Raw genomic sequence first — 25,072 nt, 5'->3', positions numbered from 1 at the left:
ATGATTATTATAACACCAATAATGTAAAACTACAAGCTAGCTTGCTTACTTAATTTTGCTGTCCCATCTGAAGTTACGTTTTATGGATATATTCCCGTTTTTTTTTTTATAGTGTATAGGAACCATGGGAATTGCCTAGCTGAGGTAGTCCTCGCTTCACTTGAAAGAATGAAGGTTCGATTCACTCTCAGTAAGTCAAAAAATGTAGAAACAGAACTTCTAAATGTAGAAAGGTGCCTGACCCTGGTTTTCACTTAGCCTACACTAAGAATGAGTACCAAGTTAATTCCTGGGGTCAGTGGCACCTGCGAATAGAGATACCAGAAAATCATCAACAAATATGAATTAGTTTTTCAGCATATTTGTGCGTCAGGTGTACTTGTTCGCCATTACAATGCAAAGGAAGTGAAATTCATATCTTGATTATTTTTTAACCTCTGTTTTACCCAGTTACTATATATTCACTAAGGATGACTCATCTCTGTACACTAGCATCTTTCATGCCCTGGATCTTATCACTATTGAATCGTTCAACATCTACCATTCTTTTTCATCATTGTTTCCTAAGTTTGTATTCCCACATCCTGTGAAAACTATGACCCTACTCTTAAAACAACTTCTCTTTCATCGAGAAATTTAATCACCTTTAACATATTCCAAATATACTGTATATCTCAGCTGTGGCTTCAATAGCTATGGCCCTTTGCTTTAATTTAAGACATTAATAGACTGTATGAAAATCGTCTAACTTCCACATTCAAATATCCTGCCAAATCCATCTACACGCCAGAGTAATTTCTATGGTTTCAGCCTTACTTCAGGGGAAACTTTCCAATTTTTGAGAATTCTATGAACTGTCCTAAATCCTATTTGGCACAGTTTTGCTTGTCTTGAGCCCACAGAATATCAGTGAAAGAAAACTCTCTGTGACATGCAGCCATAAGATGGCTATTCATGCCATTCTTTAGCTGGCATAGAATGTCAATCCAGGGAACAAAATCACTCACCAGGCTATCAACCCTCGCAGAGTAATTCATTAAAGCTGCAGCAATTGTCTTTTTATGGCAGATAGTTATGGTTAGTACTACTAGTAAGTACAAAGTTTACTGTAAATAGCTTCAGGGAATGAATCCACAAATCCTTTCTTCACAATTTCCTTATAGTTTGCTGTTAAAGGTCGAATCCACGTTAGGAGTTTTTTGGGTGCAATGAATAACCGTGAATTTAGTGGTTAATTAAGTAAACCTTTTTCATTGCTGTCTTATGAAGATGACATTGGGGAATGTAGCATATTTGTTTATGTTAAGAGGGTCTAGTATCAAAATATCCCAAATACAGTATTTTACCAATATTAGGTAACATCATGTTGATGTAAGAATATCATAGCATCCTTGAGTTTAACTTATGAGTTGTACTTTTCATTACATGATAAAGGACGAAAGAACACCTCCCATTTACAGAACAACAAAATTCATTGTCTATCCTTGAAAAAGAAGTTAAGCGGTGGATCCAGGCTGACCATATGTCCCGTTTCTGCTGTCCTGTTTTTTTATGTTGTACCACCCATCCGGTCATTTTCTATTTTGTCCAGTTTTCCAAACAATTTTACAAATTAATTATATGAATTATTTTATATTATTTTGATAACCTTTGATGACCTTGTATATAAGTAAACTTGCCGGAAAAAAGCAAACGAGTTGTGACTTACAAAGGAAGAGAATATAATCACTTTCTTCATCACACTAATTTTTAATTTAATGGAGCTTCTTGCTTTCAAGAAAAGTGAGTGAGTGAGTGAGTGAGTGAGTGAGTGAGTGAGTGAGTGTTTTTTTTTTGGGGGGTATTCAGCCCAAAGGCTGGTTTGATTTCCACCAACAGCTGTCATAGATAGGCTAGGTGTCACTGAGGAGGCATACTAGGAAAATGAGGAGTGAGGTAGTTTCCTGTTCTTTCCTCACTGAGTCAGAAGTTGCTTTTACATATCAGTCTGCCATGCCCACTGAAATGCATGCGCCAATTGACCCTATGAGCGATATTTTCACACCATTCATAACAGGGACTGGCTGCATAAGGAATGGTGTCACTAGAATCGCTCGGTCACTTTCACATTGTCAAAGCCAAGGATGAGACTGAGACAGGTCAATGAAAGTAACAAATTTATTCTAGCCCATACCAGAAGACATAGTGCATTGTAAACACTACATCCTGCCAGCAAAGGCATAAGAAAAGTGATATTGATATTTAATTTACAGTACTGAAGGTGGGTGAATAATTTAATATTGTTGAGTAAAATTAAAACATTGTATGAATACTTAAGCTCTTTGTAGTTACAATTGCAGTATTAAATAAGAAAAATAAATTGCTTAAGTTTTCATGGTATCACATTCAAAATAGTGTGTTGAGAATACATATTTTGTATTGAACATTCAGGAATATGGTCACCGTGAGTGTACGAGTGCATACCAGATTTTGGTACCAGATGCAATACCTTCTAGAACTCTCGTCATATGTTTATTGAATAACAGGTATGGTAGGATCACGTAAATTAGTTTTTCTCGGACTATCCTGAATTATGTTTATGATGTCCGATTCTCTCTCTTTTTTTTTTTTTTTTTTTTTAATCACCTTGGCTCTACCCTCCAAAATAGCTGAGATCTGCCACTGATATATCTATTTCTATATCACAACCCTCGCCCAAGTGTTCACCTCCAGAGACTGCTCTGTGGTACTAGTAGAGGTTCAGTGATTGCATTCTCGTAGGCTCAAACAACTACATGTCTTTCTTATATAATTCAATTATTTGTTTCTTATTTTTCAACTTGATTCCTACCATAATGCTATATATATATATTACTTAATGGCCCCATTAAAAGCCTCATTTTATATCAGGTCAATCAATTACCACTCCAATTGATACCTTTTCTTCACAAGATGCTTTGTGCTCTGGAGCATGAATGTGAAAGTTTAAAATGTTGTACGTTTACCTATCCAGAATATGTATACAGGGTGCAACTGAAATACATGAACTCCATTAAACTTGTGATAGAAAAGACTGTTCCAAGCAATCTATGCAAAGAAAGTGTCTGCTATCTTTAAATTTAAAATTGAATATTAAAAAGTAAATGTTTTTAGGTTTTCAGTAACTCTTAAAGCAGAAGTGGCAAACTAAGACTGCTGTAGCTGGAGGAGTTACGGTCGAGGCAAGGTCAGTAAGGGGAAGTTTTTGCATAATTCAAGCGTGAAGTTGCCTGTTAGTATGGCGAGGAAGGGAGGGAGTCAACTTATAAGAGAATAGTGGTGCTGGTCTTGTATAATCCCTATGTAAACAAATTACTGCTGTTGTTTAAATCTCACAGAAAAGGTTGGAATATTTGGAACAGTGGTACTGTGTAGCCTACCTAGTAAGTCTGGAAGTCATTGATTGATTGATTGATTGATTGATTGATTGATTGATTGATTGATTGATTGATTGATTGATATTGACTTAAAGGACAAAATAATTTTGATAATCAGCCCCACTGTGGAAGTATGTTCAATCAATCAATCAATCAATCAATATTGATCTGCATTTAGGGCAGTCGCCCAGGTGGCAGATTCCCTATCTGTTGCTTTCCTAGCCTTTTCCTAAATGATTTCATAGAAAGTGGAAATTTATTGAACGTTTCCCTTGGTAAGTTATTCCAATCCCTAACTCCCCTTCCTATAAATGAATATTTGCCCCAGTTTGTCCTCTTGAATTCCAACTTTATCTTCATATTGTGATCTTTCCTACTTTTATAAACGCCACTCAAACTTATTTGTGTACTAATGTCATTCCACACCATTTTTCCGCTGACAGCTCAGAACATACCACTTAGTTGAGCAGCTCTTCTTCTTTCTCTCAATTCTTCCCAACCCAAACTTTGCAACATTTTTGTAACGCTACTCTTTTGTCGGAAATCACCCAGAACAAATGGAGCTGCTTTTCTTTGGATTTTTTCCAGTTCTTGAATCAGGTAATCCTGGTGAGGGTCCCATACACTAGAAGCATACACTAGTTGGGGTCTCACCAGAGACTTATATGCCCTCTCCTTTACATCCTTACTACAACCCCTAAACACCCTCATAACCATGTGCAGAGATCTGTACCCTGTATTTACAATCCCATTTATGTGATTACCCCAATGAAGATCTTTCCTTATATTAAACACCTAGATACTTACAATGATCCCCAAAAGGAACTTTCACCCCATCAACGCAGTAATTAAAACTGAGAGGACTTTAACTTATTTATCACTCTATAGAGAATAACATCATCCACAAAAAGCCTTGCCTCCGATTCCACTCCTTTACTCATAACATTTATATATATAAGAAAACATAGAGGTCTGATAATACTGCCTTGAGGAAATCCCCTCTTAATTATTACAGGGTCAGATAAATTCTCTGAGATCCATTTTCTAGAAATATAGCGACCCATTCAGTCACTCGTCCAATTGCACTCTTTTTTGCCAGTAGTCTCCCATGATCCACCCTATCGAATGCTTTAGACAGGTCAGTCGCAATACAGTCCATTTGACCTCCGGAATGCAAGATATCTGTTATATCTTGCTGAAATCCTACAAGTTGAGCTTCAGTGGAATAACCTTTCCTAAAACCGAATTGCCTTCTATCAAACCAGTTATTAATTTCACACATGTCTAATATAATCAGAAAGAATGCCTTCCCAAAGCTTACATACAATGCATGTCAAACTTACTGGCCTGTAATTTTCAGCTTTATGTCTATCACCCTTTCCTTTATACACAGGGGCTACAATAGCAACTCTCCATTCATCTGGTATAGCTTCTCTGACCAAACAATAATCAAATAAGTACTTCAGATATGGTATTATATCCCAACCCATTGTCTTTAGTATATCTCCAGAAATCTGATCAATTCCAGTCGCTTTTCTAGTTTTCAACTTTTGTATCTTATGTTTGAAAGCATATTTTTGAACGGAGGGTTCACTGAGGAATGACTAAGAAAGAATTCATTAAAGCTATTTCAACGCTCAGCGACTTGTTAAATCGTACCTTTATCACAAACATACTGAAAGTTCCTGTGACCATCAGAAGAGTCCATATCCTTCTGTATAGGAAAAGATCCTAAATAATTATGGATAATGGAAGATGAAGGTGTATTCATCAAGTAAAGTGAATGACAAGATTGTTTCAGTAATAAGATGGCAAGACTGCAGAACACAGATTTTAAAAATACAGGGTCTAGTCTAAAATTTGATCACATAAAAATGGGGAAGTACAGTAGAACCCCAATGTAGCAATTTTACAGGGATCTTATTTGTTGGTAATTTACCTTAAATTGAGGTTCCAGCAGAAAGCAACTTTCTTCAGAAATCTTTGCCTGTATTAAAATAATTTGCACCATCACACATTATTTACACAGTGACGGCAATAAACCAAGTTATAACTTTGTACTGTTTGTGCTGAAGGTAACTCTTGTGTTAAACTACCCATGCTATCTAAGTAAGAGACCTGTATTGCATCATAACTAGCTTTGTCTCAGATCCTTCTTCTTCATCCATTCCCCTTTCCTCGGGTAGGGTAGTGTACCAAAGCCCTCCACCTACTCGATCTTTCCACCATTCCTCTTCTAGTACTTTATTGCTATCGACTCCTCTATTTGCAATACAGTCCACAAAAGAGCTCCTTCATCTCATTCTAGGCTGTCCCCTAGGCCTCTTTGCAGTCTCTGTATCCATGAATGTTCTCTTTGGTATTCTCTCTCCTGGCATTCTCATCATGTGTCCAAACCATTTTAGCTTTGCTATATCAATCTCTTCTTGAAGTTTACACACTCTCACACTTCTCCTTATTTCATTTCGTATTCTATCTCGTCTTGTCTTTCCCTGTATGCTCCTCAAGAACCTCATTTCAGCTGCTTGTATCTTACTTTGGTTCTGCTTAGTCAACGTCCAGGCTGCTCAGATTGTTGTTTGAAAAAAAATTAAATTATTAAACAAATAAATAAATAAGGCATTCATGCTTGAGTACAGCCTAACAAATGTGTTCCTTTGCCCTATCATTAGATTAACAGACCTATACTATTTGCAGAACCCAGCTGAATAATTGCTAAAGGCTATGGTTGATGATGCATGCCGGTCCCGTGGTGTAGGGGTAGCGTGCCTGCCTCTTACGCGGAGGCCCCGGGTTCGATTCCCGGCCAGGTCAGGGATTTTTACCTGGACCTGAGGGCTGGTTTGAGGTCCACTCAGCCTACGTGATTAGAATTGAGGAGCTATCTGACGGTGAGATAGCAACCGTGGTCTAGAAAGCCAAGATTAACAGCCGAGAGGATTTGTCGTGCTGACCACATGACACCTCGTAATCTGCAGGCCTTCGGCCTGAGCAGCAGTTGCTTGGTAGGCCAAGGCCCTTCATGGGCTGTAGTGCCATGGGGTTTGGGGAGGGGGGTTGGTTGATGATGCTCACCACATACACAGGAAAGTTTGGTTGCTAGATCATGGATCATTATCTCATACGTGCATCTTCATTGTACACTGTTATGCTTTTCCAGCTCTGTAGCTTCTTTTAGTTACATCCCTCTTAAAACTCGGTCTCCGTCTACATCTCTTAGTTGGTTAAGAAATTTTTTTCATTGTTACTTTGGAATATGTTTGGTATTATTTCTGATAATGATGAGCCCATGGTTAACCCTTTCTTTTGAAAGTAGACTTTTGTCGGTGAATGCAAATCTGCTCCGATTTAAGGTTGTTCTTATATGGTTATACACGATTTTCCATAAAAGTTGGAGAAGATATTAAACTCGCACAAAAACATATTACAATCAGTATGAAACAGCAATCGGTTTGTTTTAAAAAAAATGGCAGATGTTTTCCAAACAGCAGCTTACTCATTACCACAGTATTTTATAATTCCAATAGTATGAACATGCATATTCAGTTTCATTCTTAAAAATTGTAATAGCATCACTTCAGAGGTTTGTGGCAAACATTTCCATTTTCTTACTTCGAACGGCATCACCCGACCTAGGTTTACTATGCACGTATTATGAAAACATATTTCAAGCTCCCTGTAGAGTAATGATAACATTTTCATTATAAATTTTCATGGGAACAGCCTTTCTGGAATTTAACCAGATGCAAAAGTACATAACCTAACCTCTGAAATTAGTTTATGCACACTGCTATATCTTGAGAAGGGGAAGTATCACACTCTTATTATATTTCAGTATCTAGCATTAAAATTAAGCAATTTTTTACTTCAATCTTTATTTCTAAGGAGTTAACAACTGTTGTCGGTGCACTTATTGTGAAGACATGTTCTCCCAATGTTTTTGAATGTTGGGGAGTAGAGATGTGCGTTAATTGAACACCAGAGTCATGAAAATGTCTTCCTTGACTCCAAAGGTAGAGTCTGCTCGCATTCAAAAGTAGACTCCGAGCTCTTAGCGTGTCACTTGAAATGTGAGCGAACCGCATAAGCTTGCATTCGGGATGTAGTGGGTTCGAGCCCCACTGTCAATTGTGTTGAAGGTGGTTTTCCGTAGTTTTCCATATTCATGCCAGACGTTCACTGGGACTGTACCTCAATTGAGGCCACACTTCAGAACAGACAGCAGGACTTTGTTCAGTTTGATGCCAGTAGATGATGTTAATATTGCTACTTACTCCAAAACAATAATCTCACTTCATTGAATGAGGGGAATTAATGGTTGTCTTTTGTTAGTTATTGCTTTCAATATGTAAAAACTTCAAAGCGGGCAGTAGGGCTTAGTTCAGTCGTAAGTCAGTAGATGGCATTAATTTTATTACATACTGCAAAATGACATTCTCACCTTGCTGAATGAAAGGCATTATATTGAGAACCAAACGTGCAAAATCCATCTCACCCGAATCATATCTTTACCATGGAAATACAACGAAGCATCCGCGATCAGAATGTGATATTGCAAGTAATATATGACATGTTTAGCCCATATTGTGAACTTTGAATAGTTAGGTATTGACATTAAAAGTTCCACCTTTACAGTTCTTGCAAACGTTTTCATTCTTAACACGAACTTATAGGTACATGTTTCGTCCCTCTTGGGACGTCTTCAGCCTAGCATGGAACGAAAGTTAAATAGCAAAATTAGCATAACAAGAAAGGTACTCTGAGACCATGTAAATTTGAGTTGCTGTAAACATGTAAATAACACCTATTTTTGGTGAATATGAGACAATTGCTTCACTGAAAGACATATTTTTATTTTAAAAAGTATAAAAATCATTGTCGTTAGAAGTTTATTGTATTTTTCTTGTAAGGAAAACTTAACTATAACTGGTACCAGTTTCAGCTTAAAACATTCTTGTTTTCTGAGTATCTCTGTGAATGACAGACAAAATAGGAATTTTATATGTATATAATTCAGATATAACATATTCTGCAGCTTTAATGGTTGATTTCCCTGTCCTGAAACCGAATTGAGTAGCATTCATTAAGTTGTTCTCAAAGTATTTTGAAAGTTGCATTTTCATACAGTATGCTATTATTTTTTATAAGATTGGAACTAGTGCTACTGGTTGGTAGCAATCTAAACTTTATATACCCTTTCTTATACTCTGGAGCTATGGTTGTAATCTTCAGGCAGTCTGGGGGGAAAAAACATACTTTTCTGGAATACCCAGTTTACGAATCTAGTTAGTGAGAGTAGGCTACTATTAAATCAATATTTTCTTTTAAAGGGGAGTTGGAGTCTTCTGTTTTAGAATTCCTTAGTTCTGTAACTACTGTATTTACCTCCATCGCATATTTTTCTCGCTCTGTTTTTACTGGACTAGAAACCTAATTTTATTTTTCCTCACAGAATTTCCCCACCCTCTGTTTAACTCAATTAGGCCGAGCAGCTGACCAGCCATCTCGAGTTGCTACTGGACTTCCGGGGCGAATATTGTCCTGAGTTCCCAGCTGTAGAGCTGACTGCCAAGCAAGAAATGATGACAAAATTACGAAATTTAACTTAAACTCAAAACTAAGGTTGCACAAATCACCAAAGCAATTATGATATTCTCTTAGAGAACTGGAATTATTTGCAGTACTTTTTTTTTTTTTAACAAATATGCACTGGAGGTCAAATTGCTTAAAATTTGCAAGAAATAATAGTAATTAAAAAGATCGGAAGAAGAGATGAAAATTCGAAAAGTTTCTTCTCGAAAATCGGAAGGGCTGACAGGTTTGTCCCAGCCTACAACACTACTTTCCAGGCAGTCAAGGTTGCACCCCTTCTCATGTGCTTCTTTTAAAAATAACTCGCAGGAAGTACAGAGGTGTCGCAACTTTCACATTCAGGAATCCCATACTGATCCAGCTTCTAGGTAGTACACCAGTTACCTCGGTCACAAGCAAATTGTGAAAACATTTAGTGCAATAAAACAGTTCAATTTTCTGGCAAGTGAAAATAACAGACATGAGGAAACATAATAGTTTTACGGCAGAGTTTAAGTTGTGTGTACTTTTTCCCGTGGAAATGGAGTAAGAGCCGCAGGCCGAGAATATTCAGTTGATCCTAAGTTAATACTATACTGGCAAAACCTGAGGGAAAAATTAATTATTGCTAAGAAAACATTGTGGTCTTTTCGTGGTCCGAAATGTGGAAAATGTAGGCTAATTGATGAGGAAGTCCTACACCATGTTACAGAGCTGAGAAGCAGTGGTTACGGAGTAACACATGAAATGTTGTATATTAAAGCATGCAAGGTGGCGAGAAGGAACAGCATAGTGCGCAAAAGTTTAAAGCCTGGACAGTACGATTTATACAAAGAAGTAGACTAAGCTTAAGAAGGAGATCGCTCTGTCAACGACTTCAGGAAGTGTACGCCGATAATATACTAGAATTTCAAAAAATTTGTCATCAGGCTACGGCAGAAGAACAACTATGTTCTTTCTCAGATTGGAAATGCCGATCAAACACTGATGTTTTTCAACATACCAAAATCACTACAGTTAACAATATAGGTGTGCGTTGTGTTGGTGAGATGTACAGGAGCAGAGAAATTGAGCTGCACAGTAATGTTAGCTATCACAGCAGATGGCAGGAAGTTGCCACCTTGCATAATTTTTAAATAGAAGACTCTTCCCAAAGGAAACTTTTCCCTAGAAATCCACATTCGAGTGCAGGAGAAGGGTTGGGTGGTTGGTGAAACGATGCAAGACTGGCTGAATACTGTATCAAGAAGACGTCCTGGAGACTTATTACAGCTGAAGTCCATGCTTTCTTTGGATAGTTTTAGAGGCTATCTTGTGGATGCCGTAAGGGAAAAAATTTCAGAGATGAAATCAGACATTGTAATCATACCGGGTGGCCTGACATCTGTTCTTAAGCCTCTTGATGTTTCAGTGAACAAGCCCTTCAGAAATTACCCATGTAAATTATATACGGAATAGATGTCAACAAATGCACATAGTTTTACACCAATAGGAAGAATTCAAAAACCAATCAAACAGATGTGCCAGTGGATTCTCCGAGCATGAGCTATGATCCCTGAACGTGTGATTAGCAAAAGTTTTTTTTTTTAACGGGCGTGTCCAATTCTCTCGATGGTCAAAGGAAGACTCAGACATGCAAGACGAGGCAAGAGCAACGGTCTACAAACTGAATAATCAGATGAGAATGATCATGCATGAGAAAGGTAATAATAATAATGTTATTTGTTTTACGTCCCACTAACTACTTTCTAAGGTCTTCGGAGACGCCAAGGTGCCGGAATTTAGTCCCGCAGGAGTTCTTTTAAGTGCCAGTAAATCTACCGACACGAGGCTGTCGTATTTGAGCACCTTCAAATACCACCGGACTGAGCCAGGATCGAACCTGCCAAGTTGGGGTTAGAAGACCAGCGCCTTAACCGTCTGAGCCACTCAGCCCGGCTGAGAAAGGTAAGTTGCCACGTCTCTACTTCGTATTCGAATCACATAAAATAATCTAAAGGCGTGGATATTTTTAGGACGGATTTTTTTGTCTAATTGGCAGGTGGCTGAGAGTGCGGTAGAGTAAGTGCGCTCTTAAACCTAAAAGCAGGCCTCTTTCTTCCGCGATCAGCGTAGAAGTAAAAATCTATTACACGCAACCTACCAAACATTATTTCAAGTTTTAGCGAAATACCTTTGTTTATGTTTATATTCATTGAGTTGCATGATTAAATGTGTGTTATTTATTAAAATATCTTGTCTACAAGTCTGTATTTCTCGTATTTTTCTTTAAAATGGCCATACATCTTTTGCTCGAACTCGGAAGACATTGCATAATTTCCCCTCCCCTCAATTCCCTGCCTCCAAATTGTGGAAAATGGGGCAAATACATGAGTAAATACGGTATTTTTTTAATATCATCCACTGTAACTTCTTCCCATGTGAACTTATTTCAGTTAAATTAATCTCCAGGGTGTTGGTGGTTATCTAACATATCCATGACTGTAGACATGGGTGTAGGTTGAGTCTCGTCCCTGTCTATAGATTGATTTGCCAGCATTGGTAATGTTTTGTATTGACTTCACAAAAAATGATTCAGAACATCTCGTTCAATAGGTACTGGCTCCTTTCTTACCTTCCTGTCTATACTTGTACTTGGACCATTGCTGTTTGCAATTTACTTACACGATGTTGCCAAATCGATTACACATTGCAAGTATCATCTTTATGCTGATGATCTGCAGATCTACTACCACTCAAGAACTGATAAAATTCAGAGTGCTGTAGAAAAAGTTAATGCTGATTTAAGTCTCATAAGTAATTTTGCATTGAGTAACAATCTCAAAATTAATCCTTAAAACGCAAGCAATAATCATTGGTACTTCAAAAAACTTACACGTCTTAAAACAATACGAAATTCCTCCTGTAGCACTAAACAATACCATTATTCCATTTTGTGAAACAGTTATGAATCTTGGTGTGGCTATAAGCGAAACATTGAACTGGTCGCAACATGTGATGAAAGTGTGCCAAAAGGTATATCAAAGCCTGCATCCTCTGAAGCGGTTTAAAAATATATTTCCTCGGTCCTTGAAAATAAAGCTCATTCAATCACTCTTGTTTCCAATTCTCGAATACTGTGATACAGTTTTTATTGACATCAATAACTGCAACGTGCCCAAAATGCATGCATCAGGTATGCATTCGACATACAACCATACGCCCATGTATCCCCATTCTATACACAATTATCTTGGTTACGACTGAATGACAGACGTAGACTCCACGCAACTACTTTGGTGTATCAAGTGCTTTCTGAAAACACTCCTCCTTACCTATCCACCAGATTTCGCTACCTTAGTTCCCTGCACCTGTTCAATACCTGGTCAGGCTGTACGCTAGAAATTCCTGTGCATCGAACCGCAACCTACAACAGATCGTTCACAATCTCCGCCACGAGCTGGTGGAATGAACTCCCCAATGACATCAGGGAAGCTAAATCTAAGACAAAATTTAAAATCCTTTGCCAGCGTCATCTTTTAAGCACTTCCAGTCTTTCTTGAGTGTGAATGGGATGCATGAATGAGAGTGAATATGGTTGTTATTGCAATGTGTTCCTGTATATAATTTAGTTATACTTTACTCACCTTAGTTTAGTTAGTGATACTTTAGTTGCTTTAATTATACTTTAGGTTGTAAAGATTTCATATGTTTAAATTTTATGTAAAATATACATTGTATATACATGAAGTGGTTAAGTGTAAGAAAGGGCCGGGAGCCCTAACTTCGCCACAATAAAGACGCTTTAATAATAATAATAATAATAATAACTGCCCAGGCAGCTTTACACTTAGTTTCCAGTTTTCTTTGGCCCTAACTTTTGCTAATTTAATTTTCTTCCTGTATATTTGCTTTATATTGTATATACCTCATCTTCTGAACTACCATTCTTTTATTTCCTATGAAGGGGTATCATTAGTTTCCATATGGCTAAAAGATAGGGAGTATTCCAAGTATTCCACTTAAACCCTCATTTACTTGTATTGTTTGTCTTATGTAGTATCTTACTTTTTTTGGGACAGTGTGTATTCAGATAAGAGCTTATTTCAACAATAAATCTTTCAAATACTTCTGGAACATTGCTACAGATTAAAATTTAATTCTGCCAGTCTGTTTCCAATAATTTGTACCTCAACCTTATGATATTTCCCTCATTTAATAACAAAAAATATTTAATCTGCTTAGTATTATATGCTCCTTGAATTGCAAATTGAAATTTAAGCCAGAGACCTTTACACTCAGACAGTAGAGGCTCTATGACTTTATACATTAAATTATTTTTATGTACGTTTTTTATTTTTAGATAGGCATTATTCCTAGTCGGCTGATAATTTATGAAGAAAAAGTTGTATGACCTTAAAGAGTCACAGAAAAGATTTTTATGTTTTGATTGATCTAGAACAGGGGTTTCCAATTTGTAAGTGCTCGAGGGCCATATTAGAAACCTTAGTCATGTTCGCGGGCCGCACTTGAATAATAGGCCAAATTTCGTAAAATTCTGCATATAGTAGGCCTACAGAAGTGCCATTATAAAAAAATATGCATAATTCAATTGAAATAAAGGTTTGATAGTTTTAATTAGGTAAAACATTATTTTACAATTGCATAAAGGAGTGAAATTTGGAGCCGGGCTGAGTGGCTCAAATGGTTGAGGCACTGGCCTCTGAAGCTAGCTTAGCAGGTTCGATGTTAGATCATTCCGAAGGTGCTCAGATACGTCAGCTTTGTGCTGACTGATTTACTGGCATGTAAAAGAACTCCTGCGCGACAAAATTCAGGCACCTCGGCGTCTCCGAAAAACATCAGAAGTAGTTAGTGGGACGTAAAAACCAATCATTATTATCTGAAATTTGGATTTTAAATTTTTTCTAATGAAAAATTATCCATTCAGATCAAGTGAATTTTTAAAAAGATGAAAAATTATTAAAGAATGAACTAGTTCGGACTTGGGTCTATAACGAATATAAAAATTAATACATGTTTGAACGAACTATAAAATATTATTTTGTAACTATTCTTCACATTATTTATTAAAATGCTCTTGCCAATTGGGAACCCCTGATCTAGAATATTTATGTTAATATCCCCTGTAAAGATAATATAGAAATTCTTGTATTTTTCTAAGTGTTTTTTAAATGTTCCCATCCTTGTGTGAAAATATTAACATCTGAATTAGAAGTACAATATGAAGATATAATTATCAGTTTTATATTAGAGCTGCCCCAAATGATTTTCTCCATAAAATCTATCAAGATTTATTGCAGTATGATGTATATCGAGGTTGATTTTAAAATATCTGCATCTCCATGTGCAAGTTTTTTTATACTTGCCACTGATTCATATCCTGATGGTACATATAAACTGACTTCCTCTTCTGTAAGCCAATGTTCATTAACACACAGAACATCACAAGGAAATGTATCAAGAAAAATGTATATCCCATATAACTTATTTCTTTTCGATGGTACATTAATTTGAAAGTGATTACTTTTCTTGAGTAAGACTGCCCACATTAGCTTCCATACCTGTTGTCCCTCTGCTATACTAGAATTTTCTTGATTATCCAAATGATCATCAAGATAATTATGCTCCTTTACTATTGTTCTACTTATGGACTTGTGCTCCATGATGCATTTCCTTGAGTTGCTAATTGATAAATCTGTGGCTTGGTTCTAAAAGGGCCGATGTAATTTTTTATCGAAATTGAGATATTAACTGATACAAAAGCATTTTATCCTGGCTTGCAACATGTTAAAAGGGCCAATGTCTCTTTTAAGTACTAAACAAACATTTAACGTTTAATTAAATAAGCCCTTTCCAATAATGTTCGAATCCCCATCAGGCATAGATATCAAGGATAATTTAATAAAAAAAACACCTATTCAATACTTTCCACGTTTAATGTGGTTATTATCTACATGATTTTATGTAGACTTATGTAGAACATGTAAATGAAAATCATGGGTCAAATAAGCCCCAGTTTTAATATCACTCTTTCTCAAGATGATAAAAAAAGAAGATCCATTTCAGTTTATTTTTGAACATTTTAAGTTAACCAGAATAGAACTGCCAAGTTAAAACACATTTAATTTAAATTTATATTTTCAATCTTGACCAACCTACAAGCAACAATCAGTTCAAATCTCCACTTATTGTTGACGACACATCCTGTCAACAGACACGGTACGTCAAGAACATAATATGATATAGGGGTCACATAAACCCCAATATGTAATCCTCTTTGCCAAAAAGAAGATCCATTTTAGTTTTGGACATTTTTCATATTAGATAGATTAGGACCAAAAAACTTAACTGAATTATGTTACCCATCTTAAGAGTTCATTAATGTTTGTATATAATGTATATATTGTATATAGTGTATATATTGTATATAGTGTATATATTGGTATGTTTATATTGGTTAAAAAGGTCCCAAACCTTGACCTAAAGGTTGTTTACAGGCTGAAGATGCCCAAAATAATGGGTGAAACATGTACCTGACCTAAATAAGTCTACATAAAATCATGTAGATAATAACCACATTAAACGTGGAAAGTATTGAATGGGTGGTTTTTTAATTAAATTATCCTTGATATCTATGCCTAACGTCATCTTCAGTACGGAACAATAATGAGAGTTGTTACTTGTAACCCGTCAGGTAGTCGTAAAATTTTAGAAACGAGATTTCCACTTCCGGAGGTGCATATGGCTCTGAGGTTCACTCAACCTACACCAAAAATGAGTACCAGGTTAATTCCTGGGGGCAAAGGCAGCCAGGCGTAGAGCTAACCACTCTACTCTATCACGTGCTGCGGTTAACAATGGTGGAAGCCTTTACCTTCCACTCATCCAAGGGCATTCATGGCCTGTATGGAGGTGACTTTGTCTTTGTCTTGCCAATAATGTTGGATTACCAATAAAGATTAGAGACCTGGCAATTTTTAAAGAATACAATAGAAAAAATTAGCGTTTAATAAGGTGACTTCCACAAAGAAAGTATAAAGTTATTTAAAGTTAGTTGTTGAAAGAAATAATTGGAAAACTATAAGCAAAACTTCAAATGCGCATAGCTCAAAAACAGGTTTTTTTTGACATTGGCGCTTTTAGAACCAAGCCACAGAAATATTTATCTACATCCTTGGATGTTGGATGTTTTTACCTTCCCACTAAAAAAGTGTTACCTGAAAGGTTACCGATCTAGCAATGTTGGTTTGCCCCCATTTCCGATTACTTTTATCTCTAATTCTCAATCAATTTTCCTAACCTATCATGTACATGATTTTTCTCACGCCTGTTCATGTGAGGACCATGCATTGTTAAGTGATACCTCTCACTTCATGTCACCAGTCTATATTCTCAGAGCTAAGCAACCATCAGTTCCTTCTAACAGTGGATATGTGCAATATCTGTAAAAGTAAAACGTCTACTAAATCAGACAAAACTAACAGGATTGTGTGTGGTTTTTGTATGTGTACATTTACAAAAAGAGGACATTGATGTTTTAAGAAGTACAGCTGCTTGTAAATTTTACAATTGCACTGACAAAAGTAACAGTCTCCCAACAGTCAGGCATGAGAGAGATACTACTGGCATTATAGACAATAACCAACCTGAAAGAGAGAATTGTAGTTATAGTACTCTTTATTCTACAAAAATTGATAAGTAAACTGAGATACAGGCAAATGTCATAACCATGGAGAAGACCCAGAAATCTTTAGAAACAGGTCTCGGAGAAATGAAATAGGAACTCGTGGGAATGAGACAGGGAATTGGATCGGTGAAGAATTCCCATAAAGAACTTGAACGTGATTTAGGTAAATCCATAGCAGTGTGCAATGAAAATTTAGACCACGGTATCGCCCAGCAACAATATAATAAGGTGTTACTAGATACCCCGAGTATGCTCGAGAGTTTGAAGGACGAGAATATAAAACTCAAGAAAGAAAATCTGGAGCTAAAACAGTGCATTGAAGATTGTGAACAGAGCTCAAAAGGTAAACACAATAGAGATTCAAGGCATTCAAACACAACCTAACAAAAATACAGTGCATCTAGTGAAGTCTGTGGGAAGATCTCTGGAGATAAATATTAATGAAAAGAACATCGATGCATGTCACAGGCTCTCAAATGACCCTAACTATCCTTCATCTAATACCAGGGCCTCTCAGAGTGCATGCACTGTGCACGGTGCAAAAGAAGACTTTGCTTGGTTGACCAGAGTGCAGACCCCCACTCCTCAATTTGGAGCAATGCGCTGTCTCTCTCTTTGCCCACGCCTGTCTCGCTCGCTTCGCCTGTCACCCTCTTCCTCGCTTGCTCCATAGCGCTCCAAATCTGAGCCGAGCTTAGCCGAGTAGCCCAGAGGCGTAGCGTTGGTCCGAGCCGAGCCAAATGGGACCGATGCACTGTGCACAGGATCTCTGCACCTCAATATGCACGCGTGAGATTTTTGGCATTTGAGAGGCCCTGTCTAATACTGTAATTGTCAAATTCTTTCGGAGAGTGCATAAAGATGAACTTCTGCAGGAATGTCACGTGAAGAGGAATCTGTCGACTTTGGACCTGGGATTCACGTACAACAATCCAGTTTACAACAGTGAGAGCCTTTGACCTACCTGAAAGTGGTTTCTGGCCCAATGTCATCAGCTTCGCAAGTCATTAATGTGAAGCATCTTTGGACAAGGAACAGCTGAATCTTCATGAGACAAAGCAATAATTCACCAGTTGCCAACATTGCCTGTGAAGAAGACATCAGCAAATTCAAAAACACTCTGAATATCATGTAATGTGTTTCTTAGGTAATGAATTTGTCACGTACGTAGATTAAGATTTAAAACGCATACTTTATATGTAGGTATATTATCTAATAATTTAGATATTATATATCTGAGACTTGGCTGAATGATGCTTTACATGTTTCTGAACTATTTGATAATAGGTGTACTGTATTTCATAAGGACAGAAATGCCTTAACTAGTTAGAATTAAAAAAAAAAGATGGCAGTGGAGTCCTGATTGGTGTTACGGCATCATTTAATCCAGAAATGGTGCGTTCATTAGACTCAAATCAACAACAACAAGTACTGTACCTGCACACTTTTCTCCACATTCACATTGAGATGTTTATTTAGTATTTTAGTAAGTTATTTAAAGCAATTTACTTGGAAATAACATTATTATAGTTGGTGACTTTAATATCTTTGAAACAGTTCACAGTATATATGATTTGAATAAAGGGAGTAATATAGCCAAAGAATTAAGCTGGATATCACATTTTTTGAATCTCCACTCTGTTAACAATGTACAGAATATTAACAATAAGGCACTTGATCTTGTGTTAAACAAATTTACAAGGCATACTTATTGTTGAAGAAATTGATCCAATCATTCCAAAGGATGGGTATCATCCGTCTCTTCATACAGAAATAGGAGATAGTATAACTTTTCGAAGACAGACTTTGAGAAACTTTACAATCCATTGAAAGAAACTGAATCGATTAATATTAAAGAATGAAGAGATGTTAATTTAGCCACACAACATTTTCTATGATAAACTGTATGCTGTAGCCTATTAGATCAATGTGTTCCAAAAACAAAAGGCTACAAGAAAACAATATCCCATCTGGTTTACAAAGGATACCGGTATTATAAATAATATTAAATTAAAAGAAAAAAATAGAAGAAAAATTCTATCAGAGCAAAAATTTTTATTGTATACAAGCACTATGTCCAGAAGTTTGAAAATAACTTGAGTATTGATTGTAATGTATTCTAGAACTTTGTCAATAAGAATAAGAGATGCTTAAAAAGGAAACCCACAATTTGACTTTCAAGGTTGTTTGTCGCAATCACCTTGTGTCATAGTTAATGGATTTGCAGACTATTTTAAAATTATATACTCTCAGGAAAAGGCTAAATATAATTTGGAATTTAGGAATAATGATCAAGTAAATTATATAGGTGTACTTACTGTGCAGCATATAACAATATTCTTGAAGCAATTGACCACCTAAAACGGAAGAAATCGGCAGGACCTGATGATATTTCCCCTATCTTTTGAAAGGTTGTAAAGAAGTATTAGTATATCCTTTAACCATTCTCTTCAACCTAATTGTAAAAACAGAGACATTCCCTTGCTTGTGGAAACATACCAAGGTTACTCCTGTATATGAAACGAGGTGTAAAATTGTTCAGTAATTATAGATCTGTTACTATTGTTTCGCTGGATTTGTGTCTATTGTTGCTAGAATCGTAGGCCTAATTTTCTTTCTCGATGTAGGTCTAAATTCAGTCTTCCTACAGATTTCACTAACCTTTTGTGTAAGTTAATTAGTTGTTTTCAGTCAGACAATTTCAGTTTGTGCAGAATTGAAGTCCTCTTCCATTACCTTGATTACTGCTGCTTTATTTAAACAAGCCAAGCGCAAAACAGCACCCTGAACCTTCACCATCTGTAACACCCAACATGATAAGCATAATTCCAGAAAGTATCAAATCCAAAAGTAAAATTATAGAAGAAAAAACATTGAGAGTGTAAAACATCAGCTGAAAATTCATGTTAGTGCTTCTCTTATTTTCAGATAGAACAAGGGCCTGTACTGAGATTGTCAGATACACAGCCAAATATGTAGGCTGCAGTTTTTTCTTGTGTACTACCAACAGATTTTAACTACAGTATTGTTATGCGGAAGATGTAGTAACATTTTTATTGCATTTTTAATAAGGTTACTGAAAATGTAGTGAAATTGAGGACGGCGGTATTCCTCTTCCCGAGTGTTTTTGTTTGTTTTGGTGCCTTTTCTTTAAAAATTGTATTGCTAGAGTCCATTAGACTATAATGTGGAAGTTCCTGCCAAGAAAAGAATTAGGACTGAAATCTACACATATAATGAAACTTTAAAATTAATTAAATAATGTAACAAAATACTGAAATTGTTGTGGAAAATAAAAAGAATGAAAACATTTCGTGGACGCAAAAGGTAAGATTCAAGTTGTGTATCTTATCAAATAATTCCTACCAGTTATATTATTTTGATTTTTCTCTAATACTAATTAAGAGGATTCCCATTACTGTGAAAGTTTATATTTGTCATCAGTGCCACCAATTTTGTTAAGATGTAAAGTGAATTGGAAAACTTAGATGTCACTAGTATGCAGCATATGTGCGGTAGAGGATCAGTCATTTTGTTATTAATTATTCAATTTATTGTTGCTAATTTAATAATTGGTTATTTTATTCATTCCAAGACAGTGTTAGAATAGTAACGTTTCTCCCTCCCTCTCTCTCTCTTTGTTTTTTTTGGGGGGTTTTTTTGTTGTTGTTTTTTGTTTTGTTTTTTCATGTAAGTGAGGGTGCATGGCTCTTGAATGATTAAAAATATAGAAAATACCCATGATGGAATCACTGGCACAGAATGAAAGATTTCATCATTAGTCAAAATAGTGTACTAATGTGGTATTATGCCGTTAGTAAAGTATTGAACCGGTATCATTAGTAACACTGACTGAACTTCATTTTTATTTCCTGCGAATGGCAATTTAGGTAGGAGGAAGACTGGCTACAAAATATACTGTATAATCTTAAATATGAGCATTTTATTTCTTTATATATGGATTTATATACAAGGAAAGTAGAAATTCATTACAGTGCTGCTCACTTATATTCTTTAAGTATAAATCTGTGTCCTAAAAATGTTATGGTGGAGGAGTGAGCACCATTAAGTTACATTGAAAATAATTGGTGCAAGGAACAAGAACAAAATTGTCCAATACCAATGAAAAACAAAGTGTCTAATAACAAATCCTGAAGGAGAAACGTTATCATCATCATCATCATCATCATCAATGTCCCACTCCAGTCACCCAAGTGTGGTTTGAAAGAGAAACCAAATTGGAAAAAAAAAAAAGTTTTACTGAAGCAAAGCAGGGTGAATGATTAAAAACTTAAGAATAACTCTACCAAGGACACTGTACAACAAGAAAAGGGGAGGGATGGGAAAGGGGTGGCAATTCAGCGTTAAGAAACACAGTTTTACATGACTATACAGAAGAAGAAATATAATGGCAATTCAGCAAGAAATCAGTGCTATATACAGGTGACAAGTCAAACTTTGCTGCTTGCAGGTCTGGAGTGTTCATCCTTGGCCCACGGATGGGATTAATTTAGCGTGAGACCAAGCAAGTTGGCTGTATGGTTAGGGGCACGCAGCTGTGAGCTTGCATTCGGGAGATAGTGGGATCGACCCCACTGTCGGCAGCCCTGAACATGGTTTTCCATGGTTTCCCATTTTACCTTACCTGTACCTTAATTAAGGCCACGGCAACTTCCTTTCCACTCCTAGCCCTTCCCTATCTCATCTTCACCATAAGACCTATCTGTGTCGGTGCAACGTAAAGCCGATTGGAAAATTGCCTCCGCAAGGAACACTGATATCAGGCATAACGCCGATCTATAGTATACTAGCTCGTTGAGTATAACCTTCACATCCCCATTCGATGGACAAATCACCACGAATTAGATCATATACCCTTACTTGTTAGCTCTAAAAGTCTTTAAAAACTTGGTGGTAGTTGGACAGGAAGTGTCATATATTTGGTAAATATATACATATTCTTCTTCTTTATCTCCTCAACCGTACATGGTTGGTGGACAGCATTGTCATTATTACAAAAACATTTTAGCTCTTTGGGCTTTTTCAATCGTGAAATTACAGCATTTCACTCCAGTGTAGCAGCAGGCTCATCAGTTGGATGGTTACACCTTTCCAAGAGGCTGGCAGCTAGTGTGCCATTGAGACATCACTGCAAACCTCTTATGTAGCACAATGCAGTGACGGTGCACGAGGGGAAGCATGGGCCTCCACTCGTATAAATGCCTGCCTTTGGCCTTTGTATCAAAAATAAGGTTCCTAGAAGGAAACCATAACTTAATTTCATCAATTGCAAATGTTAAAAACATTTAAGCTCTCAAGCTTCTTCAGTCGTGAAATTACCAGCGTTTCACCCCAGTGTAGCAGTAGGCTCGTCAGAACATAAATGTTTTTAACATTTGCAATCAATGGAATTAAATTATGGTTTCCTTCTAGGAACCTTATTTTTGAAATATTATTACAGTTATTGTGCTATCTTCACATAAAAATTTGGCTGTAACAGTTCCTTTAATTTATTTACCACATCTTCAGTAATTTTATTTCCTAACTTCTGCGCTATAGACCAATAATTTATTTATGTTGAGTCATCAGCCATAAGGCTGGTTGAATCCTCAACAGACTGACTGATATGCAACAACACTCTGACTCAGTGAGAAGAGCATTGACCTTCAGACACTGGCCTACACAGCACATCACCGTTGAAAGGAGTGGGAAAATCAGCTGTATTGAGTAGGGGAATCCAGCCTATTGACTTCATAGAAACATTGACCAATGTTTTGTAATTTAATTTCTCCTACACTAATTCAGTTATGAGTAAAGCTTTTGAAGATGTTACCATTACGGCCAAACTTTTGTGTGGTGACAGCGCAATAACTGTAATAATAATATTTATTGATTTTACGATACACTAACTATAGTATTTTTGGGATTGTTGGGGTGCCAGAATTTTATGACACAGGTTTTCTTTTGCATGCCGTTAAATCCATCAACATCGTTGTCATCGGCCAGTACTCGTATCCGAGTTTTCATTTCTCACCTGCAGTTCCGTAATCCTAGTCCACACGATGAAGGTGACGCTGATGGCTTATCAGACCAATTCTTGCATAAAACATGCGGCCACACATATTGCATCCGATGGAAGGTGGGGGACGTGGCAGTGTTTCACATAGCGTCTTTCTCTGGTGAGTTTCCTCTCCCTGTCTTCGACGTTCCTGCTCAAACTGTGCAACTGCAGCTCAGATGGTAGCACGCCAGCGAGGGTGATCCAGTACAAGAGTATGCCAAGTATTTGGGTTTATATCTACTCTTCTTATGGTCTGCTTAAGTTGGTTATATCGCTTCAGAGGAGCACTACGAGTCCTCTTGCCAGTGATGAGTTCACCATACAGGATTTGCCGAGAGAGTCTGCTGTCACTTATACGATGCATATGGCCTGCCCATCTAAGCCGATGACCAACGATGGTGGTTTGGATACTGTTTAGCTTTGCTTTCTGGAGAACTGCTATATTAGTTGTATAGTCATCCCTTTTGATGTTCATAATGGATGTAAGTTTTTGTTGATGAAAGTGCTCCAGTTTCTTGATATCCTGGCGATATAGGGTCCAGGTTTCACACCCTTAGAGTAACGTAGAAACAACAACAGCTTGGTACACCATTGTATTTGTGCTGATACTTAGATCATTGTTCTGGAATACACGATGTGAGAGACATCCCAAAGGCCAAATGGACAGCCTGTATTCTGTTTTCCACATCCTTTTCAGAGGTACAGTGCATTGAGAGAATACTCGCAAGGTATGAGAAGTGCTCCACCCTTTCCACAGCTGTGCCAGATATGGCGATATCAAAATCTAGGGGGTTGGTTCCAGGAGCAGACTGAGTAAGCAATTGGGTCTTCTGAATTTTAAAGTCAGGCCAAAACGTTCATAAGCTCTGTTGAAGCAGATGACAGATGTTGAAGCTCTTCTGGTGTGTGGGCTGGAGAAGCATTGTCAACTGTATATTGCAATTCTGTGACCCGGGTGGAATAGGTTAATCTTTTGGAGCAAAGTCTGGCCTGGTTGAATAGCTCCCCATCATACCAATATTTCACTTCCACACCTGTGTTGTTTGCAGGCGGTGTCTCATAAAGCATAGCTGGCAGGTACTGGGCGAAAAGTGTAGGTGCAAGTACACATCCTTGCTTGAGTCCATTTATGATTGGAAATTCTTCTGAGATACCATTCTGACAGTACCTGACCAACCATACCATCATGGAGAGGAGATGGACTAACAAAATTCTCGGGGCATCCAGAGTGCCTCAAAACCATCCACATAGCATTTTGAGGAACTGTATCAGAGGCATTTTCAAGGTCATAGAACACTAAGAATAGAGGTGTCATTTGTTCTCTGCACTTCTCCTGGAGTTGTCTTGCTCAGAAGATCATCTCCATTGTACCACGAGAGGCACAAAAACCACTCTGAGATTCAGGTAGTAACCTCTCCAAAACAACCTGAAGTCGATTCAATAAGATTCTAGCAAATATTTTTCCAGCTATGGAGAACAGGTATATACCACAATATCTTCTTAAAAGGAAAGAAAAATTCCACCTAATCAATACATTTATTTTCTTGCAAAGTACTACAATCTAGGACCGGTTTCGACCCTTCATAGGTCATCCTCAGCTATATCAGAATCACATTTGCATTTCTATCTTATACCTCTGAAAGACCTTATGATATATTGTTTCATAATTTTCAGTAAAAACTTATCTTAAAAACTTACAAATTTCTAAGCGTTGTGTTAAAATTAAAAATTAAAATTACAAAACTTTGTCTATTATATACATGCCCTTGGGCTGACAGAATGCATTCTTAGGTTGATTAAGCATCTATCTTAGGTATTGTTGCTTATTCTGTTGAATCGAATCCTTTTTATACTTGTGTACAATCGTGAATAGACTATCAGTAAAATTTGATAAATAAAGCTTGCGTGATAATTATAATAAAATATCATGTTACATCTTTATACCTTATTGCTGGAGTGATATTATTTTAGGCAAAATATAAATGCGTGTTGACCTCTATAAAATATTTTACATAATATATTTTAAAGTCTAATCATTGTACTTTAAAGTCTAAAATACTTATTGCTTGGATCTTGCGTTGTTATGTGGTAAAATATTATAACAATTTGTCTTTTATAACATCAGATATTGATAGTATTTAAAAATGCCGTGTATGGTTGGCTTTTAAATCTAAAGATTAAATGTCATTTCCTTCTTGCATAAAATTACAAGTTTCATATTATGTTGATTATGTGTTATATAAAACATAAATGTCTAATAAATTGAATGCTTATCATTTACTGCAGAAATTTTAAACACTTGAATGTCTAGTAATATAGTCAGTGTGTTTAGTGACACTGAAACATGTTGGCCTT

At 36.7% G+C, this 25,072-nt stretch overlaps 1 protein-coding gene across 4 annotated transcripts in view; it reads left to right on the top strand.

The window, feature by feature from the left end:
- sws (patatin like phospholipase domain containing sws) overlaps positions 1 to 25,072 on the top strand; it is an 874,342-nt gene that overhangs the window by 602,214 nt on the left and 247,056 nt on the right. The window lies entirely within an intron of this gene.

The sequence above is a fragment of the Anabrus simplex genome, chromosome 1 (assembly GCF_040414725.1).
Source record: "Anabrus simplex isolate iqAnaSimp1 chromosome 1, ASM4041472v1, whole genome shotgun sequence".
NCBI lineage: Eukaryota > Metazoa > Arthropoda > Insecta > Orthoptera > Tettigoniidae > Anabrus > Anabrus simplex.
Note: the sequence above shows the minus strand (reverse complement) of the source record. Positions and strands in the feature narration are given on the sequence as shown.